Source organism: Megalobrama amblycephala, linkage group LG22 (genome assembly GCF_018812025.1).
Source record: "Megalobrama amblycephala isolate DHTTF-2021 linkage group LG22, ASM1881202v1, whole genome shotgun sequence".
NCBI classification, from domain to species: Eukaryota; Metazoa; Chordata; class Actinopteri; order Cypriniformes; family Xenocyprididae; genus Megalobrama; species Megalobrama amblycephala.
This window is the reverse complement of record NC_063065.1, coordinates 26,637,927-26,651,385: the sequence shown is the minus strand read 5'-3', so window position 1 is coordinate 26,651,385 and position 13,459 is coordinate 26,637,927.

The following is a 13,459-nucleotide window of genomic DNA, read 5'->3' as shown; positions in this document are numbered from 1 at the left end:
GCGGGAGTACATGCACAAAACAGTTAATATCTAAATGTGAATTATAAATGTGCTCCCACTCTCGCATGCTCTTTCGAGCACAACACAGAAGACGGCACACAAGGCTTATATAACAGCCTATATAGTTTTTCTCAGTTACAGACCCGAACCTGACCCCAACCTGAAGCTATTCGTGAAACCTTAACCCGAACCCGACCTGAAACCCACGAGTTCTTCGGGGCCCGTCGGGCTCGGGTCGGGTTGCAGACCTCTAATTGGGAGCGGATGAAAAATGAAAGGGTTAGTTCACCCAAAAATGAAATTTCTGTCATTAATTACTCACCCTCATGTCGTTCCATACCCGCAAGACGTTAGTTCATCTTCAGAACACAAATTAACTAATTTTTTATGAAATCTGAGAGATTAGCATGGCAGGGTATAGAGGGAAAATTGTTGAATAAAGTCATTATTTTTGTTTTGTTTTTGTGCACAAAAAGTATTCTCGTTGCTTCATAAAATTAAGGTTAAGCCACTGTAGTCACGTTGACTATTTTAATGATATCTTTACTACTTTTCTGGACCTTGAATGTGGTAATTTCATTGCTTTCTATGGGAGATAAAAAAAAAAAACTCTCGAATTTCATCAAAAATATCTTAATTTGTGTTCTGAACAACATGAGGGTGAGTACATAATTACAGAAATTTCATTTTTAGGTGAACTAACCCTTTAAGAGGGACAGTAGGCCATGAGAACTTTAAAGCACAGCTTTGCAGTGTAAGCTTTAGATAAATTAAAAAATATTATACAGTAAATTGTATTAAATGTATACTGTACACAATGAGTGGTAGTAGGGAAAGCAGTGTTCTGACACCTTTCTCTTAGCAGTCCAAAAAACAAAATGCACTGAAGTTTTAGCTCGCTATGAAACCCTTCATATGAACACATATCATGAGCACTGGGAAGATGCGTCACAGTAGAAGGCGCAACCATCAGCACCCCAGTGTGTCTGCAAGATCGGGTTATAGTTGTACTCAGCCGAGGGTCCTTCTAACGGCACATTACAGACACACTTCCCATAATGCCACATTACACAACGGACACACTCCATCTCCCCGTTCCCAGCATGCACTGCACACGGGCCACAGGTCCAGCTCGAAAGACGTCTGGTGAAGGAGCATTAAGGGGAGAACAGCGGAGATCTCTCTAGAGCGAACGAGGATTCTGCAGGGATGAGTGATTCTACAGCATCAGCGGCAGCCGTGCAGGACCATCCTGACCACATCAGAACAGGTAATGTACTGAGCCGCGGTCATCTAATGGAAAGACGTGCGTGATGGATGAGCTGAACCTCTCAATCACTTCATTTACACAAAATACACCTGATAAACATTGAGCGAGGATAAAAGTGGACATAAATGTGGTGGGTGCAGATGAAAGTGGCAGTGGTATAGAAGTCATTCCACGAAACCGGTACGATTTAAGTCCCTCTGACTTTTTTCAGTGTATTTTATCTATTGGGTCATCAAAATATATTTTTAAAAGCTTTTTGTATTAATTGAAATGTCTCCTTTAATAACGTTTAAAAACATGACATACATTTTATCTTTATATTAGAAATGATTTAGTTTTTTTCAGTTGACACCACCTATTTTGTCATGTCCCTCAAGGCCTTCTATGAAAGTTTACTTGGGATATGAATAATAAAATGAGAAAAAAGTCCATACATTTTGCCATTCCCATAAATATCCATTTGTGCTTTTTTGATGGTAATGTTTTTTTTTAAATTCATGACTATTCATTAAAATCACATTATTTAGTTCCGTACCTCAGTAACCCCTCAACCCCGTTACACAAACCATTCTCCCCCTATAAAAATAATGAACTGACACTTATGTGACATCATTAATAGGAAGTGACATCAGAGAAGTCTTCTGAACAACATTGTGAGCAGACACAGGCAAGTTACCACCTTCTTTAATAACTATAACTAAATTATGTTGTGAAATTGTGTTTGTCAAGCTTAACGACTCAACCCCATTACATCAATTGAAGATAGAAAACTATTACTTGTGAAAATGATCTTTGTTATTTCAACATTATTCATGATTTCTTAATATCATGCATGCCATGTGCTCTCCATTTATTCTCTAGATTTAGAGCAGTGGCCAATTTGGGGAAAAAATCACAACCCCGTCACACCTACATTTTTATTATTATTATTTTTTTAAGTTCATGAAAAAGTAATTTAAAGTTTGTTGAACTCTGTCTGAAATGTTCAGAGCAATCATAAGAATACTGATTTTAGTTCAAATTCTGAAGTTAAGCCTTTGATCAAAAATGATGAGGTTGCTTTCAAAAAAAGTGCCCATTTCAGGCTTTAGTATAGCAAAAGTGTGAAATTTTATGTAACTTTTATATTTGCAGTCAATTAATTAGTGTGAGGGACATCTGATTAATAGGAAAATGTTGATTTTATCACAAATACATTTTATAATAATATTCGGAGAGCTCCATTAGTGTCCATAACTTAAAATAATGACCAACAATAATAGGGATTTGATGCTTGAGATGGCATAAATATGTCATTAATGTTGTGGGGTGTTCAGAAAAGTAATACATTTTGGTAAAAAAAATCTAAAAATGTATAAGTCCAAATCGTACCGGTTTCATGGAATGACTCATAGACTGTGGTGGGATTAAGCGGTGAATAATAGTGTATTAGACATGCAGATGTGACTGTTAGATCACTGCGAGCATGATGACGATGATGATAGAGATGGTGGGATGAAGGACTTTTGTGCTGCAAGGTGTCTTTTTTCTCTTTAGTAGAGAGCTAACAGATGAAGGTCAGAGAAGCTCAAAACCTGACATTCATAAAGCATACAAACACACGAAAGAACATACCACAGTTATTGAATGGAATACTGATGCATATTGAATGATGCACATAATCAAATTGTCACCATCAAATATACAAATACAAAACAAAAGCCCTATTCGGATGGGACTACTTTTTAATTATTTTCATACTGAAATGAAAGCATGCCAAAGATTGGTGTGCAAACTGTAGCTCAGGTAGGTCAAAAAACATATGATGAGAAGCGTTAGGATAAAACAACATCAGCAATCACAGACATTCGCATTCAGAGTGGATTAGATTTCTCAGAGGATGGTTGAGTTTGCCGAAAAACAGTATGTAATTTGCTCTGTAATTTTTACAGAGGTTGTATGAGACTCGGTTGGGATTAAAAGTACGTCCGTGAAATGTCTCTAATGTCCTGTCCGAATAGGGCTAAAGAAAAAAGGATCCTTCCACCACAAAACAATCTTTCCCAATGTTTCTAAACGTGTGTGTTCACAGTAAGGTTTGTGCTTGAGTGTATAGAAGTTTACATGTGTTCAAAGGCAGGGTGTCAGAGCTGGGCTGATTTTGGAGTATTTGTGTGTGTTTGAAGGGAAGAGAGCTGATGGTGTGTGTGTGTGTTTGAGGGCTGATGGTATGGCAGATGGAAGTCCCTACGGCTACAGCTTTAATGCCTCTCTCTCCAAAGGCCAGCAGGATTTTCATTACAATAGACCCTTAATATTCATCACCCTCCCCTCAACAAACACACACTGAGAGCTGAACACACACTCTTACAGTATCCACTCGGGCCCCTACAAAGGCCCAGTCCCTCAGCACACACACACAGAAGCAGGGCTGCTGTACTTCACATAAACATCAGGCCACAATGTGCTTGTGTTTCAAGAGTTTTCTTATTAAATCAAAGCAGTCTGTCTGCAGTCTGAAGTCCACAGTTCAACTGAGTACGAGTCTCCTTCAGCTCCTGGCGACTGTAGACACATTGCAGGACAAAAATGGCGATAGAGTAAAAATTAAAGATAAAATCTAACTATTGTTGTGATTGTTTCTCTCAAAAGGTTTCCTTTTTTTTTCCTGTTTATTTCCTGGCCTGCTCACATTCTCCAGAGATGTTTAAATCCAAAACTCAAATTCAAACTCAAATTCTTTTTCCACCAGCACAGCTAGTTTTGAAGCGGTGTTGTGCTGACAGCATTACTGTGAGCTGGTGGGAGAGCAGACAGGATTGTGGGAGATGTTTCTTTGTGTACAGAAGCCCAGGGCAGAAGATCCAGTCAGGTTGTGACACTCTGTAATCGTAATCCCCAAATATCCCTCAATGATGGCGAGGTGAGACATCCAACAATATGTATTACCTCTAATCTCTCTCTGTCTCTCTCACTCTCAACCACACACTGTGGACTTACTAATATCTCAGTGTCTGATGCCAAATACTCATCACTTCTTTTCAATAAGTAGGACTGTCATACCAAAAATACGGAACAGACATATTTCCGTCAAACAGATTCAGAGTTGCGGGGTAGTCGGTAAATGTGGGTTTTAATATTTATAGAAAGACAGTCATTTTACAGCCACCAGCTATTATGTACACCTGTTCAAATGCTCATTAACGCAAATATCTAATAATCCAATCACATGGCAGCATCTCAATGCATTTAGGCATGTAGACATGGTCAAGATGATCTGCTGAAGTTTGGGAACATAGGTGATTTTCAATGTGGTATGGTTGTTGGTGCCAGACGGTAATTCAGAAACTGCTGATCTACTGGAATGTTAACGCACAATCATATATAGGGTTTACAGACAATGGTCTGAAAAAAAGGAAAGTGAGCAGCACTTCTGTGGGTGAAAATGCCATGCTGATGGCAGAGGTCAAAGGAGACTGGCCAGACTGGTTCGAGCTGATAGAAAAGCAACAGTAACTAAAGTATTAAACTAAAATCTTCGCACAATAGAAGATTTGAAAAAACGTTGCCTGGTCTGATGAGTCTTGATTTATGCTGCAACATTCAGATGGTAGGGTCAGAATTTGGCATAAACAACATTTAAAGCTTGGATCCATCCTCCCCTTTATCAACGGTTCATGCTGCTGGTGGCGGTGTAATGGTGTCGGGGATATTTTCTTGACACACTTTGGGCACCTTAGTACCAATTGAGCATCATTTAACCCTCTGGAGTCTGAGGCTGATTTGGGGCTTGAAGAAGTTTTGACATGCCCTGACATTTGTGCTTTTTTCAGTTGTTCATAAACATATAAATGACAAAAGTGTCTTTACACTGTATTCAGCACAAACTAGGCTACAATAATATGTGAGAAACATGTATGTACATGTTTGTATTTTTGAAGGAATAATGTTTATGCGTGGTTATTGAAAAAACAAAATTTTAAGTCACTGAAATAAGGCCAAAAAAAGTATATTAAATCTGTGTTCACAAGACTTTTGGGTATTGGAGGTTGTAGACTAGAGTTTTTGCTTCAGAATTATGTAAAAATTATGCTGCCTACTCCTTCATATAAAACAATATATTGATTTAGTTTTTGTAAGACACTTTTTGTCAAGAAACACAGTATGCGTGGAGGCGTGAATCTACATGAACAATGGGCCATTTACACCTGAGAAGACAAAAGAATCACATAATAATGACCTGAAATGACTTGCATATTAATGAGGCCTTTCAGTCAGGTAGGCTGTGAAAAAAACCCTCTGTAATAATGTCTCAGCTCATCATAAACAGCAATACTGTGAAATATTATTACAATTTAAAATAATGGTATTCTATTATATTCTTTAAAATATAATTCATTTTTTTGTGATGCAAAGTGTCTGAACAATTATGTTACCTCTATGGCATTTAATATAGGCTTTTAGCTTAAAAGCATGCACATTTGGAGAAATATTGATGGATTCTTATATATTTATGTAAATTTTCTATACTGAGAAGTAATATTTATTGTCATCACTATGAGTGCTGGATACTGTGTTTTCAATTCATACTTGCAGCCGGAGGGCGCTCTCTGTACACCTTTAGTCCACAAATTATTCTAAAGAAGAAGAGGACATTTCAGGAATGGTGTTTTCAATTCATACTTGCAGCCAGAGGGCGCTCTCTGTACACCTTTAGGCCACAAATTCATATAAAGAAGAAAAGGAACTAGGAACTAACGGCATGTCTTCTAGAGATCGCTAACCATTGCTTTAACATCCAAATAAACACTTTTCAAGACAATAAATACACGATTGAGACGATGAATGCATGTATTGCCTCTGAATTTGCGTCTGAATAGCACTGGTTCCGTGGGCGTGGCCGCATTAGCGGATAATGAGCTGAATCACAGACTTCTGACATGGCTCTCTTTTCATACAGATTACATAAACCCAGAATGTTTGTTTTCAATTTGACTTGCACGATTTAAAACCTGACATTTCAACGTTTCTTTAGACGTAAGTGTCATTTTTTTTGTCATTAGTATTCATAAGTTACAGTTCATTTTCTGAGAACTATCAGATTGGACTTCGTTCAGAGGGAGAGGAGAGATCACGCATCATGTTAGTTTTCTTTATTTTACAAAAAGCACAACGTGTTTTTACTCTGAGTGTACACAAATAAAAGAAGACATTCTATAGTTTCAATTGATATATTACTTATGTCTCTATGACAAGAAATCACAGAGTATTTTAAGTCTGTTTTGCTGCAATGTGAAAAAAAATCCTGCAAAACGCGCCGGCACGTTTTCAGACCTCAGGGAGTTAAACACCACAGGATTGTTGCTGACCATGTCTATTTCTATATGACCATAGTGTACCCATCTTCTGATGGCAGGATAACGTGCCATGTCACAAAGCTGAAATAATTTCAAACTGGTTTCTTGAACATGTCAGTGAGTTCACTATACTCAGATGGCCTACACATTCACCAGATCTCAATCCAATAGAGCATTTTTGGGATGTGATGGAACAGGAGATTTGCATCATGGATGTGCAGCCGACAAATCTGCAGCAACTGTGTGATGCTATCATATCAATATGGAACAAAATTTCTAAGGAATGTTTCCAGCCCCTTGTTGAATTTATGCCACGAAGAATTAAGGCAGTTCTGAAGGCAAAATGGGGTCCAAGCCAGAGTCTGTATTAAGAAGGTTCTGCTGTGGTAAGATCAAATATTAATCATCTTAATTCTTGTCATTTTTCCAAAAGTACACAAAGAAACCAATAAAGACAAATAAAACTCATAGGTTTCAACTGCATCTTTATCTAATTGAGCATTGATTGATCTGATGTCATTATTTCACTTTTTTAGAACAGTGTACTAATTTTATTTAACTATTGCGTAAATTTTAACTAGTTACCATTTGGAACGTAGGCCTTAAACACTGGAGATGGAATGTTAAAAAAAATCGGTTCAACACTATTATAGGGTTAAGTTTCTCTTATGTCAGGTTTTTACAAGTATTTATTATATTGGCCACATCAAACTCAGATGTCAGAAAGACAGTGACAGTGAGAGAGGTTTTCTTGCCACAAGATTAATAAATGTTTGTGTGTGTGTGTGTGTGTTTTTGTGACATATCAGGACACAAATTTGTATAATGACATGGGTATGACATAGGTATTACAAGGAGAGGTTGACATATGAGGACATTACCCCATGTTCCCATTTTTCAAAAGGCTTATAAATCATACAGAATGAGTTTTTTGGAGAAAGTAAAAATGTGCAGTTTCCTGTGATGGGTAGGTTTAGGTGTAGGGTTGGTGTAGGGCAATAGAAAATACGGTTTGTACAGTATGAAAACCATTACGCCTATGGAATGTCCCCACAATTCACAAAAACAAACCTGTGTGTGTGTGTGTGTGCATGTGTTTTTGTGATTTATGACGACACAAATTTGTATAATGACATGGGTATTACACTGGTATTAAGACGTAAACATGAAGTGTGTGTGTATGTGTGTTGACTAATGTAGTAAACAAATGGAACCTTATTATTAAGTGTTTCCAATAAACTGACTGTAAATACTCTATTGTGGTGCATATTTGCTAGTTGTGGCTGTTTTTACACTGACCTTCAACTTCAAAACATTTTTAATCGTGCATTCCAATTACCATGAGTGATTTATTACAAGGCACATGGAATATAAGCGATACATAATTATCTGTTCAGGTAAGTGTAAGACTTAATAAAATTACTGAAAAAGGTTGAAATAACATGTTACAATATTTACAGTATAACGTAACATAATGCTAAATAAATAATTTGTATTATTACATTTAGAGGGTTAGTACACCCCAAAATTAAAATTTTGTCATTAAATACTCACCCTAATGTTGTTCCACAACCATAAGACCTTCGTTCGGAACACAAATTAAGATATTTTTGATGAAATCCGCGAGGTATATGACTTGTCCATAAGCAACAATATAATCAACACTTTCAAGGTCAAGAAAGGAACTAAAGGCATTATTATCAGTAGCAACGAGAATAATTTTTGTGAGCAAAAACAAACAAAAATATAATAAAAATAATGATAATGTCATTATCCTTACGCAGTGAAGGCTTCCAGGTTCTACGTCATAATGCTGACTCATTATTGGCCAGCTCCTGCGTCAGCATCACACGCATGCGTCGTGCTGCTCACGTGTAAAGCTTTGGCCAATACTGAGTCGGCATTCGGATGTAAACACAGAAGCTTACTGTGTCAGCTGTGTAAGGATAATGACATTATCATTATTTTATTCTTGTTGCTTCATAAAATTCAGGTTGAACCAACAGTCAGGTCGACTGTTTTATGTCTTTCTGGACCTTGAAAGTGGTGGTTATATTGCTGTCTATGGACGAGACATACACTTCTCGGATTTCATCAAAAATATCTTAATTTGTGTTCTGAAGATGAACAAGGTCTTACGGTTGTGGAATGACATGAGGGTGAGTAATTAATGACGGAATTTTTATTTTTGGGTGAACTAACCTTTTAAGTGTGATGCTGCGGTGTTGAGTGGAATGTGTGTGTGTGTGTGTGTGTGTGTGTGTGTGTGTGTATGTGTACAAGCTCTAGGCATTGCTTTCTGTCTACCACTTGCATCTTCAACTTGCTTTCAATCACAGCTTTGTAGCAGCATGTGTTTAGCTACTCAATAAAATTAAAATTTTCACAAGTTCTGATCTGCCAACATAACGGCTGCTATCAGATTAAATAGGCCTGGATTGACCGTTTATCTTCAGCATTGTAGAGGCTGCAGATGTCACTGTTGTGGAAAATGCATGTGTTTATGATCATTGTGTGTGTATGTGTGACGGTAATGAGAGAAAGCTGTAAGACGCACGCGACACATGTTCAGTCAGCACAATCATTATTTGAGCTCCTGCTCTTGTTCTAGTTTCAAGCACACAAATTCAATGCCATTTGACACACTTCTTTTGTCCTGGACTGATAATCACATGGTACGGACTGGGAGTAACAGTTTAAGAATTTGCCATTGAAATCCCATATTTGTAGACCACTAATCTGAATATTTAGGGGATGCATCCCCCTATGGTGATCTGCCAAGGGCAGTTATGATGTTACTAAGAAAACCTTTAGGAACAAATGGTACCATTTAAGAATAGGCCACTTTGAGAAATAGTGATATAACAAAGTAAAACATTATTATATTTGTTGGACTGTTATTAGACATTTCCACACTGACTGAACATTCAACCCTGAAATATTTTGAGTACAAACAGGGTTGAATGGTTGTCGCACAAAAGATGTTTTGAACTAGAAATGTTGACACACTTCTTTTGTCCTGGATCCTTCCATCTGACCGACCCAGTGCATCTTATCACTCGTTCCCTCAATGACAGGACGCGTGAAGGGATGGCGAGCATACGTTTGGATAATGACTTCAGTCCGCTGAGCAGATCAGAGCGAGCGCCACATCTGTGTTCATGAAATCATGTACAATGAAACAAATCTGTACTTAGAATTCATGTATGAAATGCATGCAAAAAAATGTTTTCACTTCTCACAGTTTTCACACAGGGCTTTCAAGAAACTTCCTCCATTAGCGTGCAACATTACCCAGGTGACATCAGCCAGGTTTGGCAGCCATTGTCAACACTGTATACTGTCCGCAGGGATTTATGTGTCTGTTTTTCACGTCTTAGACGAACACATAATTCCACAGCTTTCCTCTGTAAATTCAAAGTCTGAAAAGAACAAGAGAAGAAGAAAAATGAGAAGACAAAAAGGTGATGGACAGAAGCAGACAGCTAGCCTCTGCGGTCACAAGTGAAACAATTAGACGTGGGGCTAAAAAGATGTGCTCTTTTGTGTGGTTGGCCGATCACGAGTGCAGTGATTCAACCTAATCTCATGTAGCACACTATACCGTGAGAGCATCATCTCAAAAGAATCACGCTCACACATAAATATGATCTGGAGATATTCTGACATAATGAATGTCTAAAATCTGGCACTCCATCATTGCTGATCATAAGACTCTGTAAGACACTTCATCATGGAATCACATGACTGACAGTGGATTCTCTCATAGGCTAGCAGAGCAAATGCCTGGGATTTTTCTCTGATCCGGGGTTATTATGATGAACCCCTGCTAGACTCTCATGATCCTTCGGTAAACACCATGAGCAGGGGCTCATATCACCCGATTAACCTGCCGTAGAGCTCTGTTTGCTCAAGTATATTATTAGCATCAATAACACCTGTGATCCTGGTTGAGGCCGGACAAAGGCCTTCATTCAAAGCCCTCCGCAAGCACCAATTTACTAAATTACCAAAAATCACCCCCAAGTGTTTGTGTTCCTTCCGAGGGTTATCTTTCGTTTGTTCAGCGCCGTTATTTTACTACAACTGAAAAACATTTGCTGGGTGATAACCATCTGACCGATAGTTATGTATATCAGATTGGATCTGAGGGCTTGTTGAATGTCGTCCATTTACGGAGAGAGAGAGAGCGAGAGATGTTACTATTGGTTTGGAATGAGAGCTACTGATGGACAAAGTAGACTTTTATAGTCCAGTCTTTATAGTCTTTTTAATGTGTGTTGAATGATTTTATTATTATTATTATTTAAGTGAAAGGTGCTAGGTCACATTTAAAACTAGTATAAAAACTTATCACTCACTCTATGTGTTAAAACCCATGTCTGAGCAATATCATAAGTAAAATAAAATAAAGGATTAGTTCACTTTCAAATGAAAATTAGCCTAAGCTTTACTCACCCTCAAGCCATCCTAGGTGTATATGACTTTCTTCTTTCTGATGAACACAATCGTATGTATATATTAATAAATATCCTGACACGTCTGCGCTTTATAATGGCAGTGAATGGGGACCAACGAGTATGAGCTGAAGAAAGTGCCTCCATCCATCATAAACGTACTCCACGCGGCTCCAGGGGGTTAATAAAGGCCTTCTGAAGCGATGCGATGCGTTTGTGTAAGAAAATATCCATATTTAACAAGTTATGAAGTAAAATATCTTGCTTCTGCCAGACCACCTTCTGTATTCAACTTACGAAAAAAAAAAAAAGGAACTGGCATCACGTCAGTTAATATTTTTCCGTAAGTTGAATAGGGAAGGCATAGGATGTAGCGTAAACTTGTTGAACTGCGAGAGTTTTCGTAAGTTAAATACGTAAGGACTGTGGTGGAAGCTAGATATTTTACTTTATAATTTGTTAAATATGGATTTTTTATTTTTTTTTATTTTTTTACACAAACACATCGCATCGCTTCAGATTAACCCCCCGGAGCCGTGTGAAGTATGTTTATGATGGATGGATGTGGATGGAAGTATTTTCTTGCTCATACTCGTTGATCCTGTTCACTGCATTATATAGCTCGGATGTGTCAGGATATTTATTAATATATCTAGGATTGTGTTCATCAGAAAGAAGAAAGTCATATACACCTAATGGCTTGATGGTGAGTAAAGCTTGGGGTAATTTTCATTTGAAAATGAACTAATTCTTTAAAATAAATGATTACCAGAACATTGTTAAAGATGTATTAATTTTTTAGTAGTAAATAAATAAAAAAGCAAGTTTGCTGGTGGAGCAGTAGAGCTGTTTTAATGAATATCAACAAGGCTGTGATTGGCTTGAAGCAATGATCAGTTTTAAAAACAAGACGTTACTATAGAGTAACTGGTATTTCAGAGACAATATGGACACAAAATAATAATAATTATATATATATATATATATATATATATATATATGTTTATTTTTGCTCTAATGGAAATAGTTCAATTATAATGTTGCAAAATATTCTAATTCCATGTGACAAACACAGAAAAGCAGAGTGATACACTTCCAGTGCTGTTATATGAAATATTAGCACCCTTGGAATGCCTCGTGGCCAATCAAATTAGAGGACTGGAACTAACCGTTTTGTAATAATTTTCAACACAATCAGCCATTTGCATTTGTTATTATGCTTTTTGCAAAGATAATTTTTTGATATTAAGTATTACTGTTGCAGAAAACATATTGATTTCTGCAGTTCGCATTCAAGCTGTCATTTTAACAACACTGATTCATTTTGAGTTTTGATTGCCTTTATAAGAGCTTCAATGCACGTATGCCAATGCAACTCAAATGTAGCATGTGGCATATTCCAGCAGGTTTTGCATGTGGAGCTGATTAGGAAAACAAAGGATCAAGGTGAGAACAATAGATGAAAACAGTAATCTTGTTTCTTCCGGCAGGAAGATTCTCAGGTCATGTGACAGGCAGGGTCATGTGACCTGTGTCTGACAGATGAGAGGGTGTTGACAGGTCTCACCCACATTCTCAGGACCCCGTGAAAACCGATACCCTGCAAAAATCACCACAGATGACATTTCCCCCCTTTTTCAGTCATTAACAGGTGAGAGAATATATGGAATGGAAATATATGCTGTTTTTTGTCTGAGAGAAGGAGAATCTGTGTTTCCTGGAGCCATTTTGCCCAGCAGAGGCCATTCCCCAGCGTCCCTCTGGAGTCCATGGAGAAAGAGCAGCCAACAGCCATGCCTGAAGACACACACACACACCTGCTGATGAGTATAGTGTAGAGGGATTACCTTTATGGCCCAGGGGACTAGACCAACACACACACACACCTTCACTCATGCTGAGGTGATATACCTATGTGTCTCAGTAAGTGTGATTTGATTTTAAGAGGTCGTTTATAAACACACACTGCCATCCTGTAAGAAATTTTACAATTGAGATCTCAGCAATACATTGAACGTTTCTCCTAGACAGAAATGAAATTAGAGACAGAAATGGAGAGCAAACAGAATTTTACTGCATCTCAGATAATTCTTCTATACCAGTAATCTCACCATGTTTCTCCTTCAATGTTTTTTCTCAGTGTCTCAAACAGTCTGCAAATCTCATTTCAAGATTTCAAAGAATTCTAATCAAGACTAAATGAAGTGAGATATGCTACTGACCTCTATTTTTACTTAATGCCAACAATTGACTCATTTCTTCCTATTTTTATATTTCTCTAATGAATGATAAGATGTCTCAGATGAAGCTGATACGTTGTGGATTCTCTTGAGCGCCGAAAGAGCAACCTCAGTGCAATACAAGAAAAAAAAAATCTCCTCTGGGTTACTGTCATG